We start from the raw sequence: 14,502 nt of genomic DNA on the forward strand, positions 1-14,502 counted from the left end.
ATTTGAAGAATTTGCGTAACATATTAGCGGGGGGTGATGCACCCAGTACCATGAGGCGCAACGTTCTGTCTTCAACGTCATCGACACCGGAAGTCGAGGATAAAGGTTCATCAATTAGCACTTGTTTGTTCTTTGAATCCTTTTGTAGACACATAATATGTACACAGACGTATGTTTGTGTGTGGAGAACTTTAAACACGGAGTTAAGAGGTACATGATACAGACAGAAAGTGTTTAACGCCTCTTTGGGTAGCATTTCATCTAAATAAGGCTGTTCAATTTAATGTTTGAATAAAGACCGTATTGAACTCGTGGATTGAAATTTAATTGCATAAAAATTTACTTTAGAAACGAAAAATATTTTTTTTAGTATTTGAAGCTGAAATGTTGCTTTGTATCTGAAACGCCAATATTCCCAGGTAATTCATTTAGTGATAAAGATAATGATAATGATAGAATAGTAAAACAAATGATAATAGAAATATTCTACAAGACTTCTCTTTGACACAAGCATAAATTCATGAAAACTTTGACGTTAAGCTTCACCACAACCTATGACGGTAACGTCATCCTACTCATCTGTGAGAGTAATGTCATTTTGATGAAGTCCTGAAGCCAGTCAGCTTGCCAGTCGCCAAACATGAGTCTGAACTGCCTGGAAAAAAACATATTGCTTCGTGCTGTTTTTTGGTAGCTTTTTTTCGAGTAGTTCTCCTAATAGACTGTTTTGAAGATTGATGTCATTTTGAGCACTATTACCTTAATGCTTTATGTAGTAGAAGGGCTGAAGGGATGTGTACATCACATTTCCATGACCTGGCTGAGCAAAGTGGGCTAGAAGGATGGCTCCAGTGCGGTGTTAGGTGTTCTTTAAACCTTCTCCGGACTCTCCTAAAACCGATCTGTCCTTAAGCATTATTGCCCCAAGGACTCCATTGGACCTCGACGTTGAAACACACCCTTCTCTGTCCACGGTGGAATTAACCCTTGACAGGTCACCGTTGTAAATGTAGAAATAATAAGTGCATGACGGCCCATTACTTTTAACATCAAAGACAAAATATATATTTATCAAACTAACTCATTTGTAGAAAGCTTTTATGCTGGGACCGCATCATCTCCGTGTAAGAGCTATGTTACGTTTTGACGAATAGGTTGTGGTGGTTCGCTGTTCTCAACAGTGCTGGATGTAGCAAGAATAAATTAGATTAAGGTAGTAATTGGGCGCAATCGACGTGAAATGCAATGTTGTTTTGAGTTTGAAAATTAGATTACATCCCCCCTTGACCGCGCTGCTTCCCCTATAGCATCCTCATCTATTGCTAGCGTTCACGGGATTCCATCACTTGGGATCATAGCTGCCTTCAGGTATCGCTATCTGTCGCTCTTTGAAGATTCTGACAGCTCTGTTAACGTCTTGCTTTACCGTCTTGCCTCCAATAATAGTGGTCCAGATCAGTATTGTTTCGCTATAATAGAATTCGATCCTTTTAAGAACACCTGGTGTCATCATTTATACTTAATAATTCCTTTATATCAGTTTCAACGATATTTTGCCTTATCCATGAGGAATCTGTGCTGCTGAAGTTTCACATTTGCTTCTCGTGTCTTTTTTGTGTACACCTTTTGTAAAGGTTGAAATCGTTAATTTCCTTTCAATGTTGGTTATATCAGTCGGAGATTATTTTAAGATTATTTTCTACTTCAGTATAACATGTACGAGTATTATTTTGACAATTCTCCTAAATAAGCTTGAGCTGTGGATACGCTGAGTATGATATTTGGTGACACACATACCTTGACTAAAACATTCAGCACCCGTTTGACACCCTGGGTAGAAAAGACTATAACCGGGAGATACAATATAGTGTTTACGCGAATTATAACATTCACGGGCCAAGGTTAAACCTGACATTCGGACACATCTCAGCATTTTCCATTGTTGTTAATTGTTCGTCATATATGACCGTTCAAAAAACAGTTGACATACTGTTACGTCTCTCTTTGACAGTCGCATTGCGTCGCCATGGTAACAGTGATGAGGCAAGGAACAACGCGTGACCATGACATGGTCACTTAACGTCTATTTACAGCATTGGTCACTTAAACTCGTTAATGGCGTCTTTTAAGCTACCATATTGTATTAAATGCAGCGTCACGCCGAAGACCCGGGTTCGAATCCCCACATGGGTACATTGTGTGAAGCCCATTTCTGGTGTCCCCCGCCGTGATGTTGCTGGAATATTGCTAAAAGCGGCGTAAAACCAAACTCAGTAAGTAAGTAAGTATTAAATGCAGAGTCAAAGATTAAATCATATATACCGCGTTCACATCATATTCAGTGATTTCACAGGAATTAATACCCTACTTCATAAGTCATGAAATATAGCTTCAAATATAAAAATTACTTCTGAACTGAAATCCACCAATCTCCAAATATTTGGAAATATAACAAAATACAATCCGTCGAAATCATAAACACATAAACAAAATGTATAGCTTCAAATTAAATAATTATCACTGAACTGATATTCCATCAATCTCAAAATATCTTGAAATTTAAAAACAAAACCACAATCCGGCGAACACATTCTCAGCCCCACCAAATTACTCATAACATTAAAAGCTACACCCTAACTCCTACAGAAAGTATTACGGTGTCCGTCAGACGTTCCCCGCAAGTTATGCCTAACGCAGCTTACAGGAAGCCGATATGTTTATTTATATTGTGTTCTTAGAAGCCTCATTGCTTGTGATATTCTGTGCATCTTCTCCCCAGTCAGAGTGTAAATCCTGTTGGTTACACAGAAAACATCATACATCGCACTCTTCTGCATAATTGTCTGTGTGATGTTGTTAAAGCTGTAAGGAAAATAGTCTTGAAATATATTTTGGGGGAATAGTAGACATTTGGTGTCTTAGAAGGATAAACAACTATATGCTTAAGTAGACATCTGTGTTTATATTTGTGTTTTGAGGATGACCTTTCGGTCCAGGTTATAAAGAACCTGTACGTGAAATACTCGATAAATTAGGTGAGTTTGAGATTAGGAACTCCTAATATCGTAAACGCTTTTGTTTTAGTGACTAAGTATATTTCGTTAATATTTTTAATATATTTATCTATTTTAAAAATGTATACACTTTGTATGATTTTAAAATATCACATGCATACAATGTTATCTCCGAATATTAGCAAATAATGAACAGTCAGAAAATGTTATCAGAAAATAAATGTTTTTAAAGAAAATAAACAATAAGTATTATTAAATGAGTCACGAGAAACTAAGATCTCCGTTTGTAAATTCACATTGTTCTCCCGAAACATCCCTTTCCAGATATTTTATATGGCAGTTTCTATTTACTCAAATAATAAAATTCAAAACCGATGGAATGTAACTTTTTGCGTTAAAAAGCCTTTTACAACGAGGATGTATTTCAATTATTCGTATCTTTCTTCCATCCCTTTTCTAAATGTTTCTTAAGCGTCGACGGGACGGTGACGTTGTTTACACAAGCAACCTTTCCTTCCTGCGACCGAGGAAGTTTCTCTCCGGGGAAGAGCTCCTTTGGTACCGGCAAGCTTCATGGCACTACGTAGGGCCTTGACTTGAGCATAGGGGCCGACAGGGCCAGGGGGGTCGGGATTGGAGTAGGGAGACGTTGGGGCCCAGGGACACGTGTGTTGTGCTCCGGACGTCCGGAACAGCCTGAGACTCTACCGAAGGAAACTCCAGCCCACGTGGTTTCAACTTTGGCTTGAATGTTGGCGAATTTGGGGGTGGATGTATTCAAAACAGAGGATTCTAGAGCTGCCTGTTGATAACGATCTGAATAGTCTTCGCTGTATGATGAGGTTAATACGATGGGGTGGGGAAGAAGCACCAGAACGTGAAAGCAATTGTCTCTTTATCGTTGTTCTTGAACTGTTTATATAGATATAACAATATATTGTGCCTTTATTGTATTAGAACCTCTCAAATTACAAAACCAAATTCATCGTTGAGGGCAATCCGTTTGTTTTAATCAAAATAGTATGATGCTGGGCCTAGATTTTCGAAGCTGTCTTAGCGCTAAGATAGTCGTAAGTGCAATACATTAACATTAACTTACGACTATCTTAGCGCTAAGAGAGATTCGAAAATCTAGGCCCAGGTGAACCACTAGGTTAATGTCTTTATTCACAAAATACATAATGAATCACAAAATGCATGAAGTATATGACGTGTATGGATCACACATATGGCTAATGATAAACATATTAACTAAACCTTTACAGTTCATTACATTGTTCTTGAGTAAAACATGAAAAGAAGTCATTGGGGAGTTCTTTCTCTAAATGACATTGCTTTTGAAATAGTCAATATCACAGCTGGGGACGCCAGAAATGGGCTTTATTCATTATACCAATGCGGGGAATAGAACCCTGACCTGTGGGGTACTAGGCGAATGCTGTAACTACAAGGCTACCCCACCACCTACTTCAGCAACAGACACATACATTACCTCTGGATTTGCTCCCACACTTCTCTCACCCGATCGACGCGGTATGATTAGAATACTGTTGTGCGTTAAAGTAAACTCACGCACTCACACTTGTAGAACCATGTTTACTTGTTTCAAACAACCAAGAACACAAAGGGAGACTACTCCGTTTCATTGGCCCATTAATACACTTATAGTATTCAGAGTATCACAATAGTTGGAACACAATGGGAGGCCAGGACGACTTATCACAATCATTGTGTACTTTCATGTACAAGTTCTTACATTTTTCGTCGAAACAACTTAAAATTATTCATCTTTGTAGTGAATTCTTACGCAACATTCCAAAAGCGAACTATATTTTGATTTAATAAAGTAAACAACATCGACTTGCAAGGGTTTTCCACACTGCACATTTCGTTTCTTGTTTCAGACCCGTGTTTCTGAATGAAAACATACTTAAACAAACAAGTCATTCAAGAATTCTTATTTTCGTTCAGTGACCTTGTGCAGTTTCAACCTAATCGACATATTCTTTCGACCGTTCGCATAAGAAAGCCATTTCCTGTATAGCCAAAACCAAGATTGTGTCTCAACCACACGCGCGTCGACATAATGTTCCCATTCTTGCCGCTTTCAAACATCCGATTGGCAAACATAAAATATATATCGTTTGACTATGAATCCGCTTCTTTCATCATCTGTGACTATAATTAAGAGTAATTTAATTAAAGAACATCTATCGTTATTTTTGGATGTAATTTTGTAGCTTTTGGCGTCAAGATGGCTACCTTTTCCGAGTCTCGCCGCCTTTTCTCCGATCTCACGTGGCGTGAGCGAGATTTGTTAGGGAGTGTTCATTTTCGCTGCTGGCACTAACGCCGCTTTTTGCCAAATGGATTGTAGAACAGCAAATTATGAAACCATGGGGTAGAAGGGAACATTACATAACTCCGTGGCGTTTATAGACTCGCGATATGTACACGGATTCTGCAATGTGTGTGTTTCGCTTGCGATATGCCAAACTGTTTAAAGTCCTATGGGGGATCGTTTCTTTCTTTGATCTTCGCGATTTTTTGGCTGTTGTTGACTGTTTAGATTATCTTTAAATGATACGAGCGCATGTTCCCTGGAACCCACAACGAACACCAGGTCGTATATTACGCTTAGTGTGATGGAACAAGCCATCAAATGTGTACTAGGTTCACATGAAGTTGTACCGATAAACACACACTTCTACGATTATGAATTATTTTACTAATATCATATATTTACACAAAAAAGATCCAGCAGTAAGTTATTTTCATTTATGTACTTAATGCACAGATTAAACATTTTGAATTTGACGAGATCTCAATCAAAGAAACCAAAATATATTCCATCTATGTAATCTCATTTTGAAAACATGACATTTCCTTATAAAAACATAAAAATATATGGTTATCGTTTTAAGTGCAATTGTGTAGTTTATGAATGGCTTTCTAAATGATGTTTGATTAAAATCGCGCCAAACATAAATTAATGTTTTGAACCTATTTTTTCAAATCACATTTAGTGCAGGATGAATATGTAATCTCATCACAGCGAAGCGTCTTCATGGATTGCCGTTATTGACCATGAATAAACAAACCTATTACGAAAATAACCAGAGACAGTTCCAATCTGTGAAACAATAAATATGAATGCCTGCATCTTTGAAGACTTTATACAACACACATACACAGTGACGCTGAAGGGGTCGTTGTCGGCACGGGTACTACAGATTTGTACCCCAGGTACGTTTCGTACACAGAAACGTACCTTGGCCATAATGAGAATACAGAAACGTACCCTAGGACGATTCCATTCCCATTGTCTCGTATTCTTGACCGGAACTGTCATACTGTTGTATTAGATACATTTGATTGCGTTATGTAAGTAATGAGAATACACAGTAACGGATATTTCGCGATGCACATGAATACCCCTCGGAATCAGTTGAACAGGAACAACTACATACGGTTTCGCTTTTGGATTGCGGAATATGGACTCGTCCGCCTTTTAGGGTACCGGGTACGTTTCTGTATTTTGACTTTGTTTATGGTACATATCTGTATACAGAAAGGTACCTGGGGTACGTATCTGTAGTACCTCTGCCGACAACGATCCCTTCAGCCACAGTGACTACATTACAATGCAAAGTGTTTGAATCATTTCCAAACGTATGTTTCACATCAAAGGCTGTCAACTGTGGCAAAAGAAATTGTAGAAAATGCAATATTTCTGTTTCAAAAGCAAATATTTTCTTTGATATGAGGAGCCTATAGAAGAGGACGAATTCGCTTCAGGATGCGAATACAGTGAAAGACGCCTTGTTTCGAGTTGAGCAGACGATTTCCTGTTTCTCGCCTCGTCTAGTAGCAGACGAGATGAAACTTCAAGTGGTTGATGTAACCTTCCGCAAGACCTCTTTACAGTAAGAAGATCCCTCCTCGACTTATTACAGGGAAAGTAGTTCCACATGGCATCGGTAAATGAAGCGAAGCGAGTCTCTGTATAAGCAACTTGAAATCTCCCCACTTCAACGAATGGCTCAGGGAGAGCCTTGTTTTAATTAATTGTCCACAAGAGGACTTCGTGTTTAATTACGAAGATCAAAGGTGCGGCCGTTTTGAGAATATGACGGTTGGCGGGAAATCGGCGAAAAAAATGGCCCTATTCATAAAATATGAACAAGAAGTGGTTTTAGATCGTAAAATATGTATAAAAAATTGCTCCTGCTTCGCGGATGGTATTTTCTGACGACACGACATAGTTCTGTTCGTTGGGTGCGAGGAAATAAAATAAAACATTTTTGACATTTTTATTTCCCAGATTGGCAATGTTGATATCGAGTCTTACGTGCACTCGAAACATTCGGGATGCAAACTGCGTATTTTGAATATTCGCGAAACATTACTGAGCTCTAAACATTGTGTAAAGTTTTGCTGTTTTTGCACATAAAGTTATATAATGAAACGATGTTTTTAACAGTTTTGCGCATTTCAGTACTCAACATAGCTTTCAAACACGTGTAAAGTGAAATGAACACTTTACTTTATTTCTGCACTTTGCAGAATTGTATTGTAATGATTCATAGAACGAGGGATGGTATGTAATAACTATGCATACAAAAACCTTCTAAATGCTTGCAAGAATTTGGAGATCATCTGGTCTTCATTAAAACATTTCGAATGGAGACACAAGCAACCTTATCAGTTTCAAAGTCTGTCACGAAAATAAATGAGAATTATGATATTTTAAATTTTGTAACCGAATCTAACAGGCATTTAAATTTTGAATTCCCATCTTGGTTTAATTATGTTTTAATTTGTTACACAATACAATACTTCAAATATATCTTACAATTTTATCATATTCATTTGAATTTTCAAATACATATTTTATCATCGTAATCTTCTCCAATTCATGAAGTATTTCATCCTTTTAATTGACTATTCTGTTTACAAAATACTGCCATGTTATTTTTGTCGCATTTACTATTTTCACACCGTTTAATCGTTTCCGTTTTATTTTCCCCATATCTGTTTGTCGGTATTTACATTTAATTAGGTCTTGTTACATCTTCTGGGAAGAATATCCCTTCATTTCAATTAACGACACTGTCTCATTCAAACTCTTATCATAAAAAAGATCGGTTGGGGAAATTAACACGTAATTGATTTTCCGTATCTTTACCACTCCGGTTTATAAACATCTCGGTGTTCATTTCAGTTGTGGATTTCACTTATCGGACAAATCAAACTGTTAATAGACTGACCAGGGCGTCCTGTAGTGCGCGTGACAGAAAGGGCCATCCACGCGTCTGCCAAGGGGGTAGATAGGGACGAAATTTGATAATCTTGTTCCGCTTTCGGGCTAAATTTTCCAGTTTTTGTTGAAACCTACACGTGGTTAGTGGATGTAAATTTCATGTATGTACATAGCTGCCACTCAGACCCCCCTGGCTGATATGTTGTCACATGTGCTAAGACAGATCAGATTAGGGAGATAATCCGACTGAAATATCTCAAAATATAATTACGTTAGGACCACCAAAGTGTTAAAATCTCACATCAAGTAACACTTCACGTTTCGTCAAATTTACGTTTTTCTGTCATAAAGTTGTTTTCAATTTCTTTCTTGTACCCGCGTGAACTGTACTCATTGATGCATGAAGATACGTATTTACACCGCAAGAAAATTCGTTTTATTTTGCCACAACGTTGTAACCTCATTCGAAGATGTTAATCTATGGATAAATTTTAATTTCAACTTTAACTACTGGAATGTTTCATTAATGCACTTAAGGAGCATCGTCACTAATCACATTTCTCGATTTAATTGTTTAAGAACATTTTACACATTAGAAGTCACATTAGGTGTTATGTTATTCATGTCATATGAATCGTCATGTAAATGGTGTAGCTAATACCGGGTGTCATCGCCGTTTTTCAATGATATTTACATTCATATGGTGTTCATCCATGTTTTGTCTTTTTTTTGGCAGATTATCGAGCCTGGTTATTTTATCATTCTCTGCCACAGGCGTTTCATAAAAAAGTGAAACATTATTATTATTATTATTATACATTATTATGGTTATTATGAATATGATTATTATGAGTAGTATAAAAGAGGGACCATGTTTCAAGATGAACGCCTTTGTGATATTTGGTCTGTTGTTTTCTCGATCATATGCTTGCATCTATATCAATGCAAAGGTCATGCATTACAACACTGACATGTCCACATCATATCGGTACTCTGGACCCTTGAGATCTCACCATGCGATCCCAAGTGTGAGAATAAGAGGATTTTTAAGTTTATTAATTTTTATATGTTAAGTAACATTTGAAAAGTTAATCGATAATTTGACACGTGTCTCTGACCAAAAAGACGACTAAAACACGTATAAATGTTTCAACAGCTCCTCTGGCCAAGGGAGTTTTAGTGGCACTACTTACACTTATATATCGATGGTGTCAATGGCAGTGCTACCTGCAAGAAATGATAACTCTTTCCGCTACCTCCTGATATCATCAGTGATTGTCAGTGATCCTTTTCCGTTTCATTGCTAGTTTGCTTTTAACGCTCAATGGAATGTCTGGATAATCGAAACTGGTTAATATGTACCATCCATGTCTTTATCTATTTATTAGCCTAAAATGCATAATTATGAAAGATTCTTCACACGTGTTTCATTTTATGTTTTTTGTCTGTTATGCTGGAAATATTAACCAAGGTTGATAGATATTTCAAGATTTCTTAGTTATTTGACGGTTTCTGTATGAGAATGTTCTCTATAAAGATTAGGTACTAATCTATATTTGAATGTAAACACCTTGTGTCATTGGCTGATATAATTATGTATGCAGATGACGATTTGATGCATACTCGTAACTCATTCACTCACTCCTTTGTGAGCACTTTACAGAATAATGATTGTCCTAAATTTCTGAGTAACAAGAAGGACATATAGCCAAATAGCTATTTTTCATCTAGTCTGAATTAATAAATATTTGTAAATACATGTACAAATATTTAGCAATGCAGACTACGTGAAAAACGTATATATAAATATTATATATATTGTATATATATAAAAGATGTATGAAAATATATAATTATAGTTTATATAGAAAAATCATAAACTCATGAAAACATCAATTATGCCATATGTTCATCGATGAAAATTACATGTAATTATTAAAGAGAAGATAACGTACTTTTAGTAGATTCAAGCAATATATTTAGGGTTTTTTATTGGGATGTTTCCGAGGTATAACACTATAAATTTGTCGTAAATTAAATTTTTCGCTTTTAACCAATGATTACAATTGGGGATGAATATAAATCACTGACTGCGTTATTTTTCAGGTGTAATGTGTTTTTTACACCTCAAAGTAAACCGAGAAGTGAAATATATTATATATAATTGTGTGACCGAAGGGTGCTTTTCGCGACACCCGGTGATTTTCAGTAATCCATTTGTAAGATGTTAATCACTATTTTGTCTTTTACGCCCAATCGAATCTACGCCAGTAGATATTCGAGATCGACTATTTAATGGCGTTAGGTATAATATTAATCTGTCTCACAGTCCCTGAGTCTATTTTCCCACTGTCAAGTCCTCCGTGCAATGCTAAAGTTATAAATGAAGCAAGTCTAGATTTCCCCAGGTTCATGATTTCTCACTGGGGCTCCTTTTCAGTTTAATGGGGTTATGTGTTACTATCAAAATTATACAGACAGACAGTCTAACCTCAATTTTTACATAAAATACATATGTACAGAGTATAAAAGAATAAAAAGTGAGCCACCCAATATATACTCATGCCAATAATGGTTGTCACCCCCTCCCACCCCAACCCCCACACACCACACCCCTCCAATAAAAGAATTTGAAGGGGTGACAACCATTATTGGCATGAGTATATATATATTCAGAGAATAAGCGTTAGTCTAATATAATATGTACACATATACATATACATCAACAATCTAGTCATACAGAAAGGTGGTTTAATTAAAATAACGAATTAGGTTGTTTTAAGAAGAATATATACAAAGTACGCTCTCTATAACCCGTAACATATAAATAATGCATGTATTCTGTCGTAATAATCAGCAAGATATTGATAAATGGTTGGTTAAGAGCATCTTATACTCGAGATTGGTTCTCCAGGCATTCCCCTTCCCCCGTATCCACGTCCCACCCCTACAGCATAGACCGACTATCTATCCACCGCAGGAATTAAATGTTATAAACGCTGGCCACGTGCTTTACACCCTTCCATATACACTACACAGTCCGCACATGTAATGGTGACCTTTTAAACGGAAGACAACGCAAAGTCGGCCCGTTAGCACCTCTCTGCGTTACGGAATTAGACGGGACACGTGCAAAGCAAATAAATAGCATAAGCGCATTTATTTTAAAAGAAAACAAACGGCTGGTTAGCTGTCAATTATCGTGTTAATTTGATACCTGAGGAGGGAAATCAGTTTCACGTGTATATAGCCTTTTATCGCGTGTACTACACCACAGATAACCCGGGTAAGAGTAGACAATGATATAGGTTACTGATGTCTATAGCATGTAGATAGCTTGTTAATAGCACGACATGGAAAAGAGATGTTACTGGATGGCCCTTGATACTGCTGTATGTACGTACAAGCCCCCTTTGTTAATGTCTTGTGTGTGGCTTGTACATAACGGGAAACTGAAGACGTTGCAGGCCTGAATGGGTTTACTAGTTTAAAATGTTTCATATCCTGGAAAAGACTTTCTTTTTACGTTTAGTTGTACTATGTCAAGAGTAGAATAAAATCCATGTAAGCAGAATTTAATGAAACGATTGGCCTTCAATAAAATGGTCAAATTTATAGTAAATGACTAACTGACTGACTGACTGATTGAGTTTGGCTTTACCCCGCTTTTAGCAATATTCCAGCAACATCACGGCGGGGTCACCAGAAATGGGCTTCACATTATCGTAACTAATACATGGATGCATTAATAATTAATGTACATTTGATTGTTTGGGACACTACTTCAAAAAGAATTGGGTGGCTTAGTGGTCAGAGACTAGGTATGACATGTGCAGTTCTGGTGTACCCTGCCATGATAATGATAAAACCATAATCAACACACAATCATAAGAACTGGTACTGTTGATAATAGTTTGGACTAATGTCTAATCACAAAAATCAGGTGACGATATACAGCATATGGTTTCATCATAAACTTTAGTAAGTTAAGTAACCGTTGCTACTATTCATATGTGACACATATAGCAACAGTAGGCAACACACGCGTTAACCTCACAGGGAAGTCGATATTCATTAACACCTTGCGCATTCAATAAGCTAGTACATTTTTAACAAGTTGTGTTAAATGTGTGTACTTTCTTCGCAATTACTACATGGATAAATACCATACAATGCAACGTATTCCCTAATTTATAAATATTTGGACGCATACAAATCAGTCGCAAAATAAATAATTCTAATCGATAGGCATTAAGAAGTTGGAGAACATGAAGATATGACATCTATAAACACCAGAACCTCTAGGTTGCTGCAAGGACGTTTCGGGCAACTTATTGTCAGGTGAATGAATGGACATAGACATACACGCACCTTGTTAAGGGACAGGATGTGGTCCCGAAACGTCGTTACAATCACGACTGAAGTTTTGTGGACAAAATATCATGTCTTTATAACCATCCATGAAACCTCCTCGTATAACGTATTTCCATTGGCTTCTAAACTCATACTGCCATAATCTTATAAACAGGTGTAATAAATCAAACTTTAATTAGATGTCCATTCTTTTAAACTCTGTATATACAATATTTATGATAATTTAATGCAGGAATACGGTAAGATCCTGATCTGGGTCGGCTGTTAAAGGTACATTTGAACAATGATGAAGTTAAGTGATAAAGTGATAAAGTGTTTCATGGTCATTACTTGTACATACTACAGCTAGAGGGAAACACCACCTGCTTATGTTGGCTCTATCTATCCTGTGTATGCTTCAGTACGTTAACAACGTCTCACAGACATGGTCAGTTTGGGAAAACTGGGTACCCGACTGACCGTTAAATTTGTCTGAATACTTTCGTATTTATATTTCACTGAATAATATATTAGTTATTCCGTAGCACAGCAGTAAAACCTGTCCACTGTTAGTTAAACTTCCCACTCTAGAGTGAGCGAGTGAGTATGGTTTTACGTCCGCTTTTAACAAAGTCGTTCAAGGGAATACAAGAAATATACTTCACATATCCTCTCTTCAACTCTTCTATGAAGTTACGTTATCTAAAATTTGCAAGTTTCACGAACTGTTGCATGTGATTTAACTTAATTTCTTAAATCACAATTGAAGAAAGCTCCGTCTGAGTTGGAACCCTATGTTCGCAGGGTGGACAAATCAAATGGGTTACTGACCTCAGGTCAATTGACCACAAGTGTTGATAAGCACTGTAATAGGCTATAGCCTGTTGACTGCTCTTATGGATCTAACATGTCTGGTATGCTAGGAATTGGGAACTGTCTAGACAGATATATATCTCTCCAAGTATATAAGGAAAACAGCACTAGTCTTTACAACAAGATTTTGCGCCGGGTACTTAAATATGCATGTTATATATTGACGAAGTTTGTCCTGTAACGGGTGTTTCAAATACTAGTATCACAATGACTTATTCTAATAAGTTCTTAAAACTTCAGTTGAGTATCTTTATAAAAATAAACTGTAATATCTAGGACGTTATGCATATTTATGATTTATCGTAAAAATCTGAAAGAAAATAGATGAATTATATTTATCTGAGTAAACTAAATATCTAACTACATCTATGTACGTTTATGACAATATGCTAAAGCATACACCTACAGTTGCACATGATTTGTTAAGTGAAAAGTTGTTTGAAGAGACAATGACTCAAATTTATTAGATATGAATTTATGTTTTTCATTAATACATTTTCGAGTAATAGATAATCATAAAAATGATATATATGTAATCAAGTGGGTGGTTCATGGACACATGTTTATGATATATAATCGGAATTTTACAATAGATTTGCTCGTACCATTATAAATTAACATTTACTTACTGATGTTTTCATTAGCGTTTACGGAAACAGGAAATGTTTTAAAAGGAGAGATAAATAATGATGAATGTGTATGTTATCCAAAGCATATTATTTTCATACTTTTGTCAGCATTTACTATTAAATACTATGAAAAATTATATTTATATAATACCGATTTGATTTTCGGCCAAGAAAATCTTTAAATAGGTATCTAAATAAAATCGATTTGTTTTTCGATCATGGAAATGTTTTTGTCATTTCGCCATCACAATAATGACAAGTCGTTTCACTCTGGAAACCAAGATGTTTACTTTATATTGAAGTTTTTATTGTATCGAAAGTGAATCGGTTGTTTCCGTGTATATCATTAACGACAAAACAAATCCCTTAC

The 14,502-nt window shown here is 36.4% G+C and overlaps 1 protein-coding gene across 1 annotated transcript in view; it reads left to right on the forward strand.

Moving 5' to 3' along the window:
• LOC124284293 (ALX homeobox protein 1-like) overlaps positions 1-14,502 on the forward strand; it is a 36,474-nt gene that overhangs the window by 15,520 nt on the left and 6,452 nt on the right. The window lies entirely within an intron of this gene.

This window comes from Haliotis rubra, unplaced genomic scaffold, assembly GCF_003918875.1.
Source record: "Haliotis rubra isolate DU_JTF1 unplaced genomic scaffold, ASM391887v1 Scf333, whole genome shotgun sequence".
Lineage (NCBI taxonomy): Eukaryota > Metazoa > Mollusca > Gastropoda > Lepetellida > Haliotidae > Haliotis > Haliotis rubra.